The 6,600-nt window shown below is 38.5% G+C and overlaps 1 protein-coding gene across 2 annotated transcripts in view; it reads left to right on the forward strand.

Annotated features, from left to right (window-relative positions):
• Positions 1-5,549: 5,549 nt before the first annotated feature.
• Positions 5,550-6,600, forward strand: part of LOC104538815 (multidrug resistance protein 1-like) — a 31,745-nt gene continuing 30,694 nt past the window's right edge. Inside the window, exons 1-2 of one of the 2 annotated variants that reach the window (XM_010182152.1) lie at positions 5,550-5,618; positions 5,741-5,782. The gene's annotated coding sequence lies outside the window, so the exon portion shown is untranslated. Of the gene's footprint in view, positions 5,619-5,737; positions 5,783-6,600 lie in introns of those variants that run through there. The other variant, XM_010182153.1, reaches the window with a different exon arrangement.

Genomic DNA, 6,600 nt, shown 5'->3' on the forward strand with positions numbered 1-6,600 from the left:
TGCCACAACTTACAGCTGCTACCAGTGGTTATTAACAATATCACTGTTGAGCTTGAGTATGATGGGCATGTCCTTGTGCTGCTGTGGAAACTTGGGACTTGATTGCAACTAATGGTGACCTGCCCATAAAGTCTACAGGAGCTACAGTATAAATGTTCCATTTTGATCTGTTTTCTGACAAATAAATAATAAAAGAGGAGGTTTTTTATTTTAGTTTTTGAGTTACACTGGTAAGTCTTTTCTGGCCCAATCACAGGTACAGCACAAATGCAAAAGTCACAAAGCAGCTAACACCAAAGAGCAGTAGGCCAATATAAAGGTCTTTTATAGCTCAGTCCCAGTAATTACAACTCAGTTGCATGGCAAAGGTAGGTGATCACCTGTGATTAAGGTAACCCTGTAGCTCATGGGTGTAGGCTGGGTGTCACTAGTGCTTTTCTGGTCTATTGCAGAAGTCAAAAAGGGGTAAGCAGCTACAGCACTTGTGAAATACAATATACCTTCTTTGTATTTGACTGTTACTTTCAGAAGACGTTCCAGTAAAGTTGGGTGTCTACTACTTTTGTGTATGATGCTTTGCTGGAGAAATGAGTTCTCATTTCCAGTTCATGTTTTAGATTTTTTTTGTGGAGTTTTTTGTTTGTTCGTGTGTTTTTAATAATGTTGTGCTTCTGGTTAATAGTTCTTTAAAGCAGATATCTTTTCTAGTTCAGTCAGTTATGGCTGGTGCTAGTTAATGATACTTGACAGTGATTAATTTTGTTTTTCCTGTCCCTGACCGCTTCTGGATAGATGAAGCAAACACATGAAGGCATGGGTGAATATTGTCTGTTTGGAATAGAATACTTTTCAGATGCAGCAAGTATTTACCAAAGTTATGCAAATATTTTTAGATAAAAGAAGAAATATTATTTCCCCTCCAAATCACATTATGGTATTTTATCATAATGTCCCCCCCAAAATTACAAGGGTATTGTTGTAATCTAGCATTTCTTGTGTTGCTTCTCTGTCTTCTTTTATTGATGGGAGTCTTCTCTGCTGGACATGTGCATGTTTTAGTCAAGAACTTTCACTTTTGTGAAAATGTCAGATTGTGCTAACTTATTTTTTATTGAAGTATAGAGTAGTTAGCTATAAGAGCCAGTAGTAAGTAGTATAGTTAACAGTAGTAGTAGTATAGCCAGTGGGAAACTCTGAGTCCATGTTTCTGAGTAGGTAAGATCAAGAATCTTTTCCTATTTCTTATTCCTTTTGTTCACTTACTTTTAAATATCTTTCTTTGTGGTTTTAGTTTCCCCTCCTTTTGGAGATGCTCAGATCTGCACAAAGTACACCACAACTCCCAAAGGAAGAAACACAGAGACAAAAGGAAACAATTTTCTTCTCGACAACCTGTGCTTCTCTTTTCTGCACTATCAGGTGCTTGCCCTGATCATCTTGTGCACCAGTTTTTGGACTGTGTCTTCTATGCAGGGAAGCTCTGAGTCTCTTTCTTACCTGGCATGCAGTGGGTAGAGCAATGAGCCATAATTGACACTTTATTATTCCTGTGTGAGAAAAAACTGATAACGAAGATTTAAAAAGTCTGTGTGTGTGTGTTTCAGAGGTACCAAATACTCCCTAGCTGTCAGTGAACCTCAATAAGATGCATGAGTACTTAGCAGCTCTGAAAACCGGTCCAAGAGAGTTTTGGAGGTTCATACTACCTTCATTCATATAATCGGCTGTCTATGTGCTCTGTTAGCCCCACACCTATCATAAAATCCAGGCATTTGCTTTCTAAGTGGTATGCCCTAATGTTTAAAATTTTATGTGTGATGATAGTTTCTTCTGAAAAATGACAGTCAATCACCTGTTTTAACAAAAGCTGAGACATGGTGAGGAATTGTTCTTTCTCGTGTTGAGATGAATAAGAAAAATCCTGCTACCTTTGGTGAAGGTAATACTGCATACAGCTGTGAACCTTGGAGCTGGGACAGTGAAGTACTACAGCTTGCTGCTCTGTCTCCCACTAAAATCTGTAAATGCAGATTCTTCATGGCTGCAGAAGCCAAAGCTTTTCAGAAATTTTCTGGAACAGAGAATGCAGCCACTAATGTGTGTTATGCAGGCTTGACGTTGAGTCTAATATAAGCCACAGGTAATGCTAATGAGATAAGAAAGTACTTAAAGTAATAGGTCCAACACACAGGAGTTTGAATCTAAGTGAAGATACAGGGTCCCAGTGAGGACAGGAGATTATTATGCCTAATAATGCCTTTTCTTCTGAGGTTCCTTCAGAGCATCATAACAAATATGTAAAATGTAATCCAAATCCTGTAGGGAACGCAGAAAAGGAAAGCTTAAATTAGGTTGAGTCCTGAACTTGTTACTCAAGGATAGCATCAGCTGGGTAATTAGTTCATTTGTCTGGGGCTGTCCTTTGGGATGATGGCATTTGAGTAGATGGAAAAATAACTAGGAGTTTATTTTTCATAAACACTTTTAGAGTGTTTAATAACGGCATTACTGGAAATAAATGATGCAGATTCCAATATATAAGGGCAGAGAATCTGAAGAACTTTTATTTTTAGGGTTGTTGAAAATCTAATATATTTACCTGATTTCTTTGGAGGAAAAGTAATTAACAACCAACCAACCAACCCATCAAACCACGCTCTGAGCTAACACGAAAAAGAGAGTCTTATTTTTGCCAAAACAAAACCTCACACAAATTGTGGGGAAGAGGTGGGAATTAAATGAGCATAATGTGATGCTTCTGTAAAAACTATAGTCAATTAAGCTAGCTTTGACCTTCATGTTATTTGGAAGTGAGAAACAATACCACTTCTTTTCTTAGTACAGATTCACCAGCATGTCTTTACTCTTAGTTGAAATTCACCAAATGCAGTGAAGCAATTCCCCAAAATTGATCTGACCTTACAGATAGCTTTTACATGCCTAAATTTTTCATGGGACAAGTGACTCTTCTCCAAATACCCCCTCACTTCTGCTTACTAGCAGAGTTTTTCCAAACTAAAATTCTTCTCATTTTCGTAACAGCGGGACTCAAGGCTGCGGCACCGACCTTCACCTGCAACCCGAGCCACGGGAGGGAAGAGGGAAAGCGGGGGTGGGGGGTTGAGCGGGCGGTGCCTGCAGCTATAAAGCCCGCGGCCGGGGCGCAGCCGTGCCGCCTCGCAGGAATCGGGCCGGCGGCTGCTGCAGGCACACAAATGCACGGGCATCAGCGTGGCTTGTAAAGGTAAGCTGAAGGGGAAAAAAACAAACACAGCCAGAAATCTTTTAAAAAAGATGCTTCAAAAAATCTAATGTTTAGAAAAGTATTCTTTTTTAATGTGAAGTTGATTATGCATTTTGTTGCCATTATCATTTTAGCCTGCATCAAATTCTTGTGTGGTCTTTTTGTTGCTTTTCACAGAATCACAGAATGTTAGGGATTGGAAGGGACCTCAAAAGATCATCTAGTCCAATCCCCCTGCCGGAGCAGGAACACCTAGATGAGGTTACACAGGAAGGTGTCCAGGCGGGTTTTGAACGTCTCCAGAGAAGGAGACTCCACAACATCCCTGGGCAGCCTGTTCCAGTGCTCTGTCACCCTCACTGAGAAGAAGTTTCGTCTCAAATTTAAGTGGAACCTCCTGTGTTCCAGCTTGTGCCCATTACCCCTTGTCCTATCATTGTTTGTCACCGAGAAGAGCCTGGCTCCATCCTCGTGACACTCACCCTTTAAATATTTATAAACATTAATGAGATCTCCCCTCAGTCTCCTCTTCTGCAAACTAAAGAGATCCAGCTCCCTCAGCCGCTCCTCATAAGGGAGATGCTCCACTTCCTTAATCATCTTTGTAGCCCTATGCTGGACTCTCTCCAGCAGTTCCCTGTCCTTATATATATCTAAAAATATATATATGTGATACATCAAGAAGAAAACCCAGGAAAACTTGGAGCATCAGTCATTTACTATCTCTAAATCTTACTTAGTTGTTGTATGGCATAGTGAATATACTTATCTTTAGTCTTTATCATGGCAGCCATGACTGTGTTACAACTGTTCAATAAGTTTTAATCAAAGACAAGATATTGAGGGAAATGGTCTATTCTGTAATAGATGATCCACAATAGCTTGTATATGAATGACCTAGGGATTTAGCATAAGACACTACTAAAATCATGATACTGAGTTAGGTTCCGTTGTAAAAGTTTGCACTGTTCTTAATATTTCATTAAAAATAGTTCTTTATCATGTTGTTACTTCTGTGTGTGTGTGTGTCGTTACATTTAAGTAGTGCAATCTTGAGACCAAAAGGTAATGAGTCATGGAAAAAACCCAAAATTTTTTTAATGTGAACTTTTAAAATATCTATTATTTCAGTGTTTTGTTGGGTTTTTTTCAATGTAGGTTTTGATTAATGCTCATAAGCATGCCACAGAGAAGAACAATGAAGGATTATTTCGCAACTTCCAAGGAAAAGGACATTTCTGATGCTGGTAAGCCACATGCATGAAAGCACTGTATGTGTTTGAGAAATCCATTCCACCACTTCAAATCTAGAGGTGCATTATAAGTCTTTCCTGATTGCCGTAGTGGTTTTATAGGACATACTACATTAAGTTTGCAGAGAATGAAAGCCACCATCTAGAAAACTTTTATGCATGAGTCATTCCACAAAGTTCAACAAAATTGATTCACACAGGTAAAACTATTTAGGTGGGTCCTACCCTGGGCATGCTCCTAAAATAAGCTCAATAAGGTGGAAGCACATTATTGCCTTTGAATGGTTGTCTAAACCTGTCTTTATAGACTGACTGACGTTAAAAATGGTATGTGGATAATCCTATTCATAGTGAGTCAGTGGATAAGGTGAATGTAAATTGGGGATGGCTGGTGTGAGAAGCCCTTTTCTCCCCATGTGATTCACAGATGGCTCCTTACTGTGGTTGCTCATCAATTACTTAATCTATTTATTACATCTTACTTTATGGATTTAGAATCTCAAAACTTGCTGGTGTATGATACCTCTTTTGTCTAGATTTCTAAAGCACCTAGCACAAAAGAAGTGGGACATGTGGTAACTACTGCTATACAAAGAAATAGTGAGGATGGTTATTACGGGCAAAGACATGATTTTTATGTTAACTCACATCTATTCCGTGTTACCTACAGTAATAATAACCTTCACTCCAAGCAGTCCCACTTATATCAGTAAGGCTTTCTCCTCATTTGCATTCAATTCTGTAGGTGTTTGTAGAAATAATTCCTGCTTTTAGTCTTTGATAACCTTTCAGGATAAATAATTTTTTTAATTGTAAAAATCAAGTTTGTTTCCATCTCAGAAATGGAGCTGGAAGCTTTTTTTTCTGGAGTAGAGGAGATGAACTGAAAGGAGTCTTCAAGAAAAATTCACCAGGCTGTTCCACGAACATGAGGAAGACCTAGTCTTTAAGCTTAATGTGAAAGAATCAGCAGTGAGAGTTGCAAGAAAATGGTACAAAAGATGGGTTATTATGATTTTTATTTCACAGAATCAGCAGACGATGGCTATGACAACCCTTCCTTCCAACATGATGAAAATCTTGAACAAAGTGACCAGTTAAAGCCCAGAAAAAAAACGTGGGTATTCTTTGAACTTAACACATCAGCCACTGATGTATCAGGGTGGGAGGGGTGTTTAATAAAGCTTTGCTAGAAAAAGCTCAACTTAATTAATTTATTATATTTTTTTTTTCTAGGAAGGAGAATGAGAAACCAGAGAAAAAGGTGGTTGGCATTTTTGAATTGGTTAGTGTCCAGTTTGATGGTCAGCTTTATATTTTCTTTCCATTATTTGTCATTGTGAGTTGTTTATTTATGAATTGCAGTTAATAGGCAATCAAAACTGGAGAAGAATCCCAAGACCTATGAAATGCTACTACTGGTGTTAGGCCTCCTTAAAATCTGACCTGTTAGGTCAGATTCCCACCACAGTGTATTGGTAGCACTTAGAGCAGTTCAACCCTAGTGCTGCTGTAGGATGAAGCTCACTGCTGCTGAGGCTGATCTAGGACTTACATACTGCATAGGTCCTTGCCTTGGCTCTATTTAGAAAGGATTTTTCCTGGGTTTGACATCTGAGGGATCTGCTGGCTGAGAGAACCAGTGATATGGGTTTCTGTCAGTTTTCTATAAAACAGCTATTCTCAAATAACTCTTACATGTGGGCTTGCTCATTCTGGAGTAAGAGAACTTGTATTCTTCTCTGGTTTATTCCATGTTCATTTACACTTTGGAAGAAGGTTAAGACAGTCAGGAATAAAATGTTCTGATTTTAGATTAACCACATCCAGGAATAGCTATGGCAGTTTAAATTCACATCTTTCTTTAATCCAAAGAAATGTTCAAGGGTAGACAAGCCTTAAGATACAATCTCTGCTGCAGAGATTTTCTACTGGTAGATTTAAGCCAGGTGCTGGTCGATAAATCACTCTTGTTTGCATTTCAAAGTCACTATCTTAGTAAATATGTAACTTACAGAAGACAAAACACAATACTTTGTACAAAGAACATCATCACTTAGAAACACATAAGATATACACTTTGGTTGGTTCTTTTTTTCATGC

This window comes from Mesitornis unicolor, unplaced genomic scaffold (genome assembly GCF_000695765.1).
Source record: "Mesitornis unicolor isolate BGI_N332 unplaced genomic scaffold, ASM69576v1 scaffold48773, whole genome shotgun sequence".
Lineage (NCBI taxonomy): Eukaryota > Metazoa > Chordata > Aves > Mesitornithiformes > Mesitornithidae > Mesitornis > Mesitornis unicolor.